At 35.6% G+C, this 14,486-nt stretch overlaps 1 protein-coding gene and 1 long non-coding RNA gene across 32 annotated transcripts in view; one reads left to right on the top strand and one right to left on the bottom strand.

The window, feature by feature from the left end:
* Window positions 1-14,486, bottom strand: part of nlgn1 (neuroligin 1) — a 786,090-nt gene that overhangs the window by 179,039 nt on the left and 592,565 nt on the right.
* LOC147841666 (uncharacterized) lies at window positions 3,491-10,171 on the top strand. Its single transcript, XR_015502369.1, has 3 exons — window positions 3,491-3,978; window positions 7,620-8,035; window positions 8,857-10,171. It is a non-coding gene; the product is annotated as an uncharacterized LOC147841666 (long non-coding RNA).

Raw genomic sequence — 14,486 nt, forward strand, 5'->3', positions numbered from 1 at the left:
AGTGCATTTAATGGTAAAACTATTATTGTAAACATGAGAAGGGGTTAGCTTGTTAGACAGAGGCCGATTATAAACAGATTGTAAGTATAAGATTGGGGACTATCTGACAGAAATGACTGGAGAAGTAAAAAGAAGTATGCTGTACAAGGTCAAACTGAATGAATGGATAGATGTATGAACGGATTAATAAATAAATGAATTGAGAATATTAATGCAATTATAAATCTATCTATCTATCTATTGTATGGGTTTATGTATATAAACCTGTTGATCAATTGACAGTGCTTCTTGTGTTATTTTACATATTTAATTCTCTTTTTATTATTCTTAAACAATACACAGTTAATGTATAACTACAGAAAATGCCAACAGAAGTCATATTGTTAAATGTTTTTCCTATGTTTTTTTTTTTTTTTTTTTGGTACTATTTATGAAGATATTATGAAGCATGCTGGGTTGTGTTTTTTAATATTGTTTGTAAGTGATCTGTCTCTTTATTTGTTTGTTGTATCATAAAATGCTACTACCCTAATCCAATTGCCCCTGGCAGGATTAAGAAAGTTGTTAAACAAAATTTAACAGAGTTTTCAATTCCAAAAGTCAACAAAGCAGACGTCCATAATGCAATTCGTAATCATAAATAAACAAAAACAACTGTATGTACAAATGAAAAACTGAACTTTTTTTTATAGTGGCTATTTACAGTCAGAACTATTAGCCCTCGTTGATTTTTTTTTCTTTTCTTTCATAAATATTTCCTAAATGATGCTTAACAGAGCAAGGAAATTTTCACAGTGTGTCTGATAATATTTTTTTCTTCTGGAGAAAGTCTTATTTGTTTTATTTTGGCTAGAATAAAAGCAGTTATTAATTTAAAAAAAAAAATTGGGACAAAATTATTAGCTCCTTTAAGCTATATATATATATATATATATATATATATATATATATATATATATATATATATATATATATATATATATATTTTTTTTTTTTTGATAGTCTACAGAACAAACCATGGTTATACAATAACTTGCCTAATTACTCTAGCCTGCCTAACCTAATTAACCTTGTTAAGCCTTTAAATGTCACTTTAAATTGTATAGAAGTGTCTTGAAAAGTATCTAGTAAAATATCATTTACTGTCATCATGGCAAAGATAAAATAAATCAGTTATTAGAAATGGGTTATTAAAACGATTATGTTTAGAAATGCGTTGAAACAATCTTCCCTCCGTTAAACAGAAATTGAGGGGGAAAAATACATGGGGTGCTAATAGTTTTGACTTCAACTGTATATGGCTATTGTTGTCTTCAGTAGAGCTGTTGTCGTTCTGTCTCTCCATTAATATTCCGATTGTTAAATAAAATGTAACATTTTGGGCAGACATCTAGAAGACAAACTAAGTAGTATGCAACTGATTCAAAGCACATGGGTGAGCAGCTTATACATCTTGTGCACAGTTACAATAATTGGGCTGCACATAAACAGAATGCAAGCTAAACAATAATTACAAATTAACAATACATTAACAAGGGGTTTTTCATATAAACCAAGTGATTCTATTCCAATTTGCTACTTTTGCATAGCTTTTCTCACATATTTTGCATGACAACATTTTTTAAAACAATGTCAAGTTTGTCAAGATCATCAATATCAGTTCCAAAGTAATGGTTCAATCAGAATAACTCTGAGATGGGACATATGTTGTGCAGTGTAAAAAAGAAATCTGTTATTTTGCAAAAAAAAAAAAAACAAAAAAAAAAACGGCTGTTAAATTATAGCAATTTACCATAAAATAACAGACAATAAACTACAGAAATTTACCGGAAATTTTAATTTAAGGAAATTTCTGTAATTTACTGTCCAATATTCTACAGTACATTTTTGTAATTTAACTACCGCTATTTTAACTTTTTTATTAAATAACATTTTACAGTGTGAGCTTCTGTTTACAGTGGGAAGTTGCCATGACAAGTTTTTATTTATTTATTTTTTGACGTCAATATGGTGGATGAGGCTATTTGAGGATTAAGACTGTGTGAACTGCCCTTAACAGGTTACTGATTTTGAATGTAACCTATTGATTTCCTCATATAAAGAAGCACATTTCCAATAATCTACTTTCTGCATGCCTGATTTTAATCAACAGCTCAGACATTTAAGTATCACTGAAATGAGACACTCAAAAATCTGTTCAGATTTACTACATACCAGTCATACACTGTCCTGACCACATATGTTTTTATGTTAACTTATATCAGGTTTTAACTTGACTTTTTAAGTTATCCAAATTCTAACTTGATGTTTTAGATCAGTTAATTTCATTTAAGTCCAGTTAATTTGATTAAACTTAAAAATGCAAAGCCACCTTTTTTTAGGTAGAGTATCCAACCCTATTTAGCCATCTCATCCACTACAAATACACCTCCTGCAAAACCATAACACTGTACAAGGCCTTAACATATCAACTCCAAGCCAGTACATTAGCGCAAAAGAGTGTGCCCGGAAATCTGCCGAAATCCTCCACCCCAATCCCTAAATCGGGATTTAATCACACAGTCCCCATCATAGGCAAACATCTCGCCTCTTTTCCGTAAAAACACAGAAGGCATGGCTTCTGTGAGTTCCATACATGATAACACAGTAACCTCCCCGAACAATACTTCCCTAAGCTGCCTGGGTAAAATAAGTCTTCCATTCATGAGGATGAAAGACGGGGATTTGTCGCCACGGCTGTGGATTGATACCGCAGCTATTCCCTATGCCGCTTTACTTGAGCTCAACCTTCCATCTATGAATCCTTCCTGCTTGAACGGTGGCGGCAGACACCTTTCGCGCATCAGAAGCATCTTCACAGATCTGGAAGAGGGTTTATTTGAGCCCATTACCCAGAAAGGTCTCTTCCTGGGCTTGAGCAAAAGACGAATGCAGCATGGCAGAATTTTGTCATCTGTCATTGGGAATTGATGTCAAACTGTCAGTTGTGAGAGGTTACACTGAGAGAAAACTAAATGGGGGTGGGGGTGGGGGTGGGGGGTATCGATCTAAATGGCAGGGAAAAACAGATAGACTTCAGTCCATCACGGCGAAACGCAGATCAATGTGCTTGGGTGGCTTTGACAAAAACGCCAATCTCTGAAAGAACGAATTTCATAACAAAGACATTGGCGAGGGGCAATTACAACAGGAAATCTCTGGATTTTATTTGCCAAGAGCTGAGCAAATATAGACAGGCTGCTCTGTGTGACAGGGTTTCTGTTTAGCTTGGTACTTACTCTGGAAATTGGAATCGGGTACACAGTACTGGATCTGAGAAGATTTGCGGTTTGAAATTCTTTAGTGAGAGTCCAAAGAACACACAAATGTGACCTGGTGAGATTATAAAGTCAAGGCTGGGACAAGATATACTATTATATAACACTGTATATATATACACAGTTGAAGTCAGAATTATTAGCCCCCTTTTGGTTTTATTTTTTTTATATTTCCCAAATGACGTTTAACAGAGCAAGGAAATGTTCACAGTATGTCTGATAATATTTTTTCTTCTGGAGAAAGTCTTATTTGTTTTATTTCGGCTAGAATAAAATCAGTTAATAATTTTTTAAAAACCATTTTTGGGACAAAATTATTAGCCCCTTTAAGCTATTTTTTTTTCAATTATCTACAGAACAAACCATGGTTATACAATAACTTGCCTAATTACCCTGACCTGCCTAGTTAACCTAATTAACCTAGTTAAGCCTTTAAATGTCACTTTAAGCTGTATAGAAGGGTCTTGAAAAATATCAAGTAAAATATTATTTACTGTCATCATGTCAACGATAAAATAAATCCGTTATTAGAAATAAGCTTTTAAAACTATTATGCTTAGAAATGTGCTAAAACAATCTTCCCTCCATTAAACAGAAATTGGTGAAAAAAATAAACAGGGGCGCTAATAATTCAGGGGGGCTTATAATTCTGACTTCAACTGTGTGTGTGTGTGTGTATATATATATATATATATATATATATATATATATATATATATATATATATATATATATATATATATATATATATATATTATATTAATAGAATTATTTTATTTTTAATTCAAGTCAATGCCAAATTTTACCATTACATTTCAATATCTAAACAACTGGCTTTTTTTTAGTTATTTAACATACAGTCTTCAGCATATTTGAGTACACCCCATTTTGAAAATGAATATTTTTTATCCATTTCTCAGTGAATGTAGGCAATGTGTTTTGGTTCATATAAACAAAACAGATTTATTAAACAGATATATTTATTAAAATTATATTTTAGACATCAAACATAGTTAGAAATTGAAAGATAATACAATTAAAATCAAGTAAATTATTAAAAAAAAATTACAAGCTTCAAAATTTCATCTAAATTTTTCAATATTTTTGCTTCTCTTGATTTTTCATCTCATTCAAATTCGCATTTAATATTTTTATGTAACATAAAATTTGGATGTACTAGTTTTTGAACTGTTGCAAGTTATTTTGTTAGACAAGCTCCAAATGTGGTTTTAGCACTGAATAATCTAATGTATATGCACAAATATAATATTGTAGAGGTGAAGCTGTGGCGCAGTAGGTAGTGCTGTGGCTTCACAGCAAGAATGTCGCTGGTTTGTGCCTCGGCTGGGTCAGCTGGCGTTTCTGTGTGGAGTTTGCATGTTCTCCCTGCTATCGCGTGGGTTTCCTCCGGGTGCTCGGGTTTCCCCCACAGTCCAAAGACATGGGTTAGTTGAATTGTGTAGACTAAATTGTCCGTAGTTTATGAGTGTGAATGAGTATGTGTGGATGTTACCCAAAGATGGATTGCGGCTGGAAGGGCATCCGCAGCATAAAAATGTGCTGGATAAGTTGGTGGTCGCTGTGGCGACCCCGGATTGATAAAGGGACTAAGCTGAAAATAAAATGAATGAATGAATGAATAATATAGTAGAGCTTCTGAATAAAAATCTAACTTTAAAAGATAGATTTGTGAGGGGTGTACTTCTAAATGCTGAGCGCTGTATGTGTATATGGGGAATAGTGGTATATTTACTGAAGTTTGTCCTGCGCGCTTCTGTTTTTTTTAGTTACTTCTTTGGTTTGGTGCGTTAATCTTATCGTTGCTATTATTCAAAAGAAGGTAATGATTCGCACTTAATTGCTTCGTACTGTTTTTATTTGTACTTTTTCTTACATTTTACGGGTAATAACAGACAGACAGACAGACGTTTCGCCACAAAGCCTTCCTCAGTGTGAATAGTGGTATATTGTAATGCTATTAATAATTTTATTATTATTTATTTATTTTTTATTTTTTTTGGCATACAAAAGTGTTCTTAGAGCTTTGTATGATTACAGCTGAACCACTGAACTCAAGTGAAATGTTTTGACAAATGGTTGTTTTTGGTGCATTCCCACTGCTGTCTATGAAGCATAAGAGAAGTGATGGATTTCATCTAAATTGAGTTCAGAAAATTTCAAAGGTCTCATGGGATTGGAACTACACGTAATTATTAATTGTTAACACAATTGACATTTTTCTGTGAACTAATCTTTTAACGATCATTAAAATATAACACAATAAAATTATTTAAATGATACTTTTTGTAAAAATACATTGCTAACTGCGAGTTCATGTTAGTCAGTATCTCAACAAACGTTAACAAATGAATGCTAAAACCAAAAACAAAGTTTTAATGAAATGTTTTACAAGAAACGCCACTTCGGTTTATCGTTTTTAAATTATTTTTATATTTAAACTATATTAATAAATGCTAGTTGTGGCTAAACAGAAACACATATTTTAACTTAGCATTGACAAATTCATTAATTTAAACTTAAATCTAATTCAAAACCAACAGTTTTTCTATCTAACTGATACTCGGCTACCACTGGAACTGTATGGGATCCATGTCTGTGCTCTTAGCATGAGCCTGGCACACTTTCACACCCACAGAAACATGTACAAATCTGTCAGAGAGTTTTCCCAGAATGGAGACCCATGGGGAAGAACACAGCCATGACTTTGCCAAAAGGGAAAACATGGCAAAGGGACAGACAAAAGAAAAGCTGAGGAGATGAATGAGCCTCAACTCTGTATCTTTTCCCCATTTCAACAGCGGTGCCTTACATTGGTTGGGATAAACTAAGGTTAAAAGTGTCCCACAGGTCCGGGATCTCTGAGGGCAGAGGTTAGTGGCTCGGATCAGGTGTTAGGAGCTCGCTGAGACCCAAAAGCATCTCCTATGGGGCGGCGGCAGACTTTTTTAAACAGAACTGCCCTCTGACCTTTCAAAACCCTCGACTTCAGCCTCCCGAGAACCGAATCACCTCTAAAGCTCTTTGCGAACGCTGGAGTTTCAGGCCAAACCGGGAGGGATTACAAGGGCTTGTGAGCTTAACTGATGTTCACATCTGCCTAATGGGAGGCACGGAAAAAATTAGCCCTCATAATCACCTTGACTTTCACTGTGATGGCACCTTGCTACTTTCACTGTGATGGCACCTTGCTTTTTTCTGTCTCAGGTGTTGAAGTAAAGACTTTGACATGCCAAAAAACATTTAGCAACTTTCTGACGTATATAGAAGACATTGATTTAGCAATGAGATGAAAAACAAGCCCAGAGGCTTTGTGATTCTTGTGTTAGCACGTTTGACAGAACAACACAGATTATAATAGACAGCTACATGTTTGTTACATGTGTACAGTGGGAATGGGCTTTGAGCGATTGTTAGCACTTAGCTGTTTGATTGTTTACTAGTCTGAAAAACAAAAGACCACATTTATAGGCTTCTATATAGGGTTCCCACACTAAGACAAATGTCACATACCCTGACTTTTGTTGACTAAAAAGCTAAATTTCCATGACCTATAATGCATTAAAAAACAGGCAGCTGTATTGAGCAGTTCCGAGCATAATTTTTTGATCCTGCGATTGTTTAATTTAATGCAAAATCAAGCAAATGGCACTGATGGACACTCCTTTATCAAATATGATGTAGTAGGCTTTATATCTGGGGTTGTCAATGTTGGTCCTGGAGGAGTGGTGTCCTGCAGATTTTAGCTCCAACCCCAATCAGACAACCCTGGGCTCGCTAATAGGGCCCTGTCATACACCTGGCGCAAGATGTGTTTAGTGCGATTTATTGCTATTTTTTGACCAGCGCAACCCTAATTTTCACGCTTTGCGCCACATTGTTTAAATAGCAAATACATTTACACTACTTTGTGGACTCACACTGTGATGTGCATGTCTATAAAGAAGGAGTGTTAAGGCGCATTGCTATTTTGAGAACCTGAAACAGACTGAGCAATTGACCAACTAAAAGCTGGTCTAAAATCCAGTGCAGAGCAAATTAGTTATGCGCCTATGCAGGTCTAAGTGCTTACACATTGCTTAATACACACAGGATGTATAGCAATACATACATATCTTTACATATGTAAAAAAGGATTAAAATGTTACAAAAAATTGCATTTACTAGATAAATATTAAATATATAATATCATATTTATATCTTCATGAATACAAAAAAAAAGAAAAAAAAACTACCTCCATGCCTTCTTCATGTCGGGGGGCTTTTTCAGTTTATTCATGACAGTTTGCATTTGTATAATGTTAATATCTGTTGTATTATTTATTATATGTATTTTTATATCGGTTTTAATAAAAATTAGTTTAGATTTCTCCACCTGTCGGCTTTTGGACACATATGCATCACCATGTGGGGCATAAAAAAGGGTGTGTGTTTGGTAAAACTCAGTTTTTTGACCTTGGCTGGAAATTAGAAATAAATTTAGAAATAGTTTTTAAACAAATAGTTGTGCTTAACAACGAATGAAATATGTAGGCTAATGGATTTCTTCAATGGACGTGCGAATAACACCGTTTCCCTCTCCACAAAAGTAAAGGAGCAAAGTAAGTAAACTAAGGAGAATGTAAAGAAGCCAAATGGAAGAGGCTCATTCTTTATCCTGAATGATCTGTTTAACTGTTTTCTCGTTAGTAAAGCATTCAGTGACCAACTAAACTTCTCTGACCACATCTCTAGAACTGCTCGATCGTGCAGATTCACACTCTATAACATCAGAAAGATCCGACCCTTCTTATCTGAACATGCAGCTCAACTCCTTGTTCAAGCTCTTGTTCTCTCCAAACTGGATTACTGTAACTCTCTACTAGCTGGGCTTCCAGCTAACTCTATCAAGCCTCTTCAACTGCTCCAGAATGCAGCAGCACGAGTGGTCTTCAATGAACCTAAACGAGCACATGTCACTCCGCTGCTAGTCCGTTTGCACTGGCTGCCTGTTGCTGCTCGCATCAAATTCAAAGCTCTGATGTTTGCCTACAAAGTGACTTCTGGCCTTGCTCCTTCTTATCTGCTCTCGCTTCTGCAGATCTATGTGCCCTCCAGAAACTTGCGTTCTGTGAATGAACGTCGCCTCGTGGTTCCATCCCAAAGGGGGAAGAAATCACTTTCACGAACGCTCACGCTCAATCTGCCCAGTTGGTGGAATGAACTCCCTAACTGCATCAGAACAGCAGAGTCACTCGCTACTTTCAAGAAACGACTAAAAACTCAACTATTTAGTCTCCACTACACTTACTAATCTGTAATTGCCTCTCTGAATATCACACTAACTGTACAAAAAAAAAAATAAATAAAATAAAAAAAATACTATTACTACTAATACTTCCCTTCTTAGACTTTACAGACCTGAAACTTGCTTATAGCACTTATTCATTGTTGCTCTTGGTTGTGTAAATTGCTTCCTTGTCCTCATTTGTAAGTCGCTTTGGATAAAAGCGTCTGCTAAATGACTAAATGTAAATGTAAGTTTTCCACTTACAAATTCCGTCATCTAAATAGCAAATGCGCCATGGTGTGACGCAACTGATTTTAAAGGGAATGGGAAATGAGACTGATTGGTTTAACCAATCTTATGCTCAAAACACACCCATAACTTATTAAGAGAATAAGCGCAAGCCTGTTTGACCATGCGTTACGGCGCAAAGCATATTTTTCCATCCCTAAAATAGCAAAAATGGAAGTGGACATGCCCTTAATGCTTTTGCGCCATGCGCTTTAAACTTTGTGCCTAGGTTGTTAAAATAAAGCCCTGTGGCTTTGAAGTAAGATCCTTGCAGGTGTGTTGACACAAGTTGAAGCTAAACTCTGAATGATTCTTGAGGTCATAAAGTTACAATGAAAAGTAATAACTAAGATGTGTAAAATTGTGTATATTCGATAAATGGAAAGTATAGACATTATGACATTCCATGACGTGGAGATATATTAGTTATATAGTATACATTTAAAGTTAAATAATTACATCATGCAGCTTTTTTCATTGACTAAAACTAGATGTAAAATATCCCCATATTTAACCAAACAAAACGAGGTAAAACAGGGAAATTTCGACAAAATATGATCAAATTAAAAGTAATTTTATTTGGCAAAACACTAAACCTAAATTAATAGATCCTTCTGACAAAATCAAAACTATGTAGAAGGTGTGAAATCAGTCAAGGTGGTTGGTTTAGGGACTTTTTGGAATCTCCATTACATTCTGTTCAGTATGATAGCCTGACATTTGATTGCAAAAAACCTCCCAAACATACGGTAATCTGAATTCTAGAAGAAAAATCAATAGGTGTATCAATATAAATATGTATAAAGGAGCATATACGTCTCGTATATCATCAGTCTGGGTGGCGATTGTAGAATTTATGAGTAGCCTAGCCTGCCCTAAGGATGTTTTTATGAGATAAAAACATCTCTCAGGAGAGCACCATAAGATGACCTGGTCAAACACTGCTGTAATAGAAACAACCTTACTTATGACCTCTGTGGATGACACACAGACGAAGACAATCCACACAAACATCCAACAGCTCTGAGAAAATAAGCTTGACACAGCATTGATCTTCATGAGCTTAAAAGGATAGTTCACACAAGCATGAAAATGTACGTTTTCCCTCACATTTTACAAACCTTTATGAGTTTCCTTTTTCTGTTGAACACAAAAGAAAATATTTTTTTACAAATGTTAGAAACATGAAATCATTGACTTCCATAGTAGGAAAAACAAATACTATGGTTTGGAAGTCGATGGTTATAGGTTTTCAGCATTTTTCTTATTTTGTGTTCAACATAAAAAAAAAAAAAAAAAAAAAAAACAGCATAGTGACAAAGTGAAGAGGTAGAGAGTAAATGCTGTTTTGAATGAACCAGGGTGCTAAAACTGTGTGGGGGGGAATATATATATATATATATATATATATATATATATATATATATATATATATATATATATATATATATTTGCCCTGATCTGTATATCAACTACTAATAACAACTGAAATAATAAGTTAATATGAATTTAAACTGGGGCGACACAGTGGCGCAGTGGATAGCACATTCGCCTCACAGCAAGAAGGTCGCTAGGTCGATCCTTGACTCAGTTGGCATTTCTGTGTGGAGTTTGTATGTTCTCCCTGCCTTCGCGTGGGTTTCCTCTGGGTACTCCGGTTTCCCCCACAGTCCAAAGACATGCGGTACAGGTGAATCAGGTAGGCTAAATTGTCCGTAGTGTATGAGTGTTTGTGGATGTTTCCCAGAGATGGGTTGCGGCTGGAAGGGCATCCGCTGCGTAAAAACTTGCTGGATAAGTTGGCGGTTCATTCCTTAAGCTGTGGCAACCCCAGATTAATAAAGGGACTGAGCCGACAAGAAAATGAATGAATGAATGAATTTAAACTGAACCACCCTTATAATCTTTTATACCAGGAGTTCTCAATCTTTTTTACTTAAGGGTTCACTTCTGTCTCTGATTAATTTTTGAAGGCACATCTGACTGATTCATTCATTCATTCATTCATTTTCTTGTCGGCTTAGTCCCTTTATTAATCTGGCGTCGCCATAGCGGAATGAATCGTCAACTTATCTAGCACATTTTTACACAGAGCATGCCCTTCCAGCCGCAACCCATCTCTGGGAAGCATCCACACGCACATTCACATACACACACATTTATACACTACGGTCAATTTAGCGTACCCAATTCACCTGTACCACATGTCTTTGGAATGTGGGGGAAACCGGAGCACCCAGAGGAAACCCAGAGAGAACATGCAAACTCCACACAGAAATGCCAACTGAGTCGAGGATCCTTGGTGAGGGACCTAATCACTCTATCAAAATAGTTCTAGGGAATCATCTTAGGACGCCCAATCAACCTACCTACCCAGGTAGCAAATAATACTGGCCCAAATTTGGCATAACGCTGGCACAGCAGGCATTTATCAGGCACTGGCATACAGCAATTGGGCCAAACATGACCCATATTTGGCAGAGATGGCACCATATTTAAGGCAGCACACAAGACTTGGGCCACATATAAAATGTAGTATTTGGCCCAAGTGTTAAAAATTGACGTGGAACACATAAGTTTGGCCTATCTTTAATGTGTCATTCAATTCAATTGAACGGGTCAATTTAAATTCCATTTGAATCATTTTTGAGTAACTGAAATTACTACCAGTCAGGCTGCTTTGAAAAAAAAATGCCTATATTGCAATGAAACTGTTAAAGCTTTGTGGGTTTATTAATTTCACTGCAGTCGTGACACGCCAAAATGTCTGGCCCGGTTATGAGCTATTAACTTTGCTGAAACTTGGCCCAGATATGGTCCTTGTTTGGCCCATGTCTGGAAGACTTGGGCCAGTCATGTACCGTAATTCACTGTGGCATGTAGGCCAAGCAAAAGCTGATTGTGTGGGCCAGAGCTGGGCCAGAGAAATTTTGCTATGTGGGTACCTGTTCACTATTTATCCTCTTATTTTCGTTCTTTTTAAACCCAATTTTTCTTTTACCACCCCTTTTCATCCCTACAATAAAGTCTAGCTTAAAGTGTGGCGTAGTCCATGCTGGTGAAAGTGTAATAGTAAAGTTAGATTAATTGTGTATATTTTAATAGATTCCTCTAATATTGGATAACTAAACTTGATTAAAAATGTGATATATTATCAATGTTATTATATAACAATAAGTGTTACCCAAGCTACTGAAAAAAGCTGACCAACCAGATAGTCAATGTATACTGTAATTCACACACTGGGAATAACTATCCCTTTAAGAACAGAAGATCGGTGTCCATGTATTAAATTAAGATTTAAAACATTGACGTATTGAGCACTGGGATTGAAGCTAACTCAGACCAGCCAATATGATTCCAATAGGGATGAGAGAGCGAGTCCAGCCTAGTGTCAATTAATCTGACTGGTGCCTTTAGGATCCTAAATTCAGGTTTTTATAGATTGTCATAAATACAGCCTTGGCTTGTGAACTCCGATTGACCTCGTTGTGGACTCAAGTCAATATCTTCATCTGCTGTTCTAGTTAACTGCAGAACGGGGCTCTCTGATCCACTCTCTGTTCATCTACTTACTGTATTGAAAGTTACGGATATGGCTTTTTCGTGTTTTACTACTGTATCTCTGGCAGATGCATTGTGAGTATTGTGTTGTGAGGAGAGTTTCTGGTGGTATGAAGCTACCCTGAGGACCTAGAGCTTAATCAATGTGAAAGGCATGTCAAACAAACACACACTGAGCCTCTCGTTGGGGTCGCTGATGTTGATGGATGGAAAACTTCACCTGGCTCTCATGGAGGACACATTCGGCTAAATCAACACCAGAGGCAGTGGACACAGTGTGCAGGGTGAAGTAGAGTGAAGGAATGAAAGGGTGAAACAAAAAAACATATTTTTGGTTTTATTTTTTATATATATATATATATATATATATATATATATATATATATATATATATATATATATATATATATATATATTAGATGTATAACATTCGATTCTTTGTTGTTGTTTGGCAAAAAATTTAAAACATTCATCAGGGGTCACCACAGCGGAATGAACCGCCAACCTATTCAGCACATGTTTCACTCAGCGGATGCCCTTCTAGCTGCAACCTATCTCTGGGAAACACCCATTCACACTCATACTGACAATTTAGCCTATCCAATTCACCTATTGCGCATGTCTTTGGAATGTGTGGGAAACCGAAGCACCCAGAAAAAACCCACGTGAACGCAGGGAGAACATGCAAACTCCACACAGAAACGCCAACTGACCCAGCCGAGACTTAAACCAGCGACTTTCTTGCTGTAAAGCGACAGCTTTATTCAAAAATTTAAAAGCATAATGTAATAAGCACTATAATAATTATGTTACTATCAATATTGCATAAATAAATACATAAATTCAAATCTAATATTTATATCTAATTTTGCTCTATAAATCGATTTACTACTATTATTATTATTATTATTATTATTATTATTACTATACTATTCATTTATTTATTTATTTATTTATTTATCTATCCATTTATTTATTTAAAATAAAATAGTTAAAGATTAGGATTGACGAACATTTAAAAAAAATATTTATAAAAAAAAATAAATATAAACAGACCGGACCATTCAAATCAAATCAAATCAAATCAAATCAAATCAAATCAAATCAAATCAAATCAAATCAAATCAAATCAAATCAAATCAACAAACCAGACCAGACCAAACCAACCCAACCCAACCCAACTAAACAAGATCAAACCAGACCAGACCAAACCAAACCAACCAAACTAACCCAACCCAACTAAACAAGACCTAACCAAACCAGATCAAACCAGACCAAACCAAATCAGACCAAACCAGACTAAACCAAACCAAACCAAAGCAAAACACTGATCTTTCCAGCTTTTTCAAATGTGTATTTTACTAAAATATTTTAGTGGGGTTGAGCAAGATGGTTTGGCAAATAAAAAGATAACCTTTGGCCAGTAAATCATGCATACATTATGTGTGTATTTGTGTGCTTATGGGGAAACATAATCTAAAGGTTTTTGCACACTGAATCCCAAATTTTAGTACAAAATTTTCTCACATAAAAAAATAAATAAATAAATCAACCTCACGTTGTGCAAATCCTATTGACACACTGCCTCCAAAACTTTCAGCCATCATAAAAAATATGAACCATGTTTGATTTTTTTTCACTTTTCGCATCTGAAAAATCGTTTTGAGAGGTGTTTTGACAGTTCAGAGCCACCGTAAAGACGGAAAGCTAAATACACAATGCCGTCATCTGAGTTACATATAACTTTATGGCAAACACAGTGCGTAAAACAAAGACAGTATGTGGCGAGCAGTAAACCCCTATATGCTATATTTAGTGACTGGCACACTTCTCCCTTGCTGCTGTTTGTTGTGTGTCCATACACGTGACATACTGCTCATAGACATTATAATAGAAAGCATGGTCCGCTTTCGGGAAGTTGCTTTGACACGTCAATGCGGCTGCCATCTATTATAATGTCTGTAGGTACCACAAGTCACTGTTAGGAATTGTTTATGTATTTGAATGTGTAAAGTATCACAAGCAATGCA

The sequence above is a fragment of the Danio rerio genome, chromosome 11 (genome assembly GCF_052040795.2).
Source record: "Danio rerio strain M-AB ecotype USA chromosome 11, GRCz13ab, whole genome shotgun sequence".
In the NCBI taxonomy this organism is placed as follows: domain Eukaryota; kingdom Metazoa; phylum Chordata; class Actinopteri; order Cypriniformes; family Danionidae; genus Danio; species Danio rerio.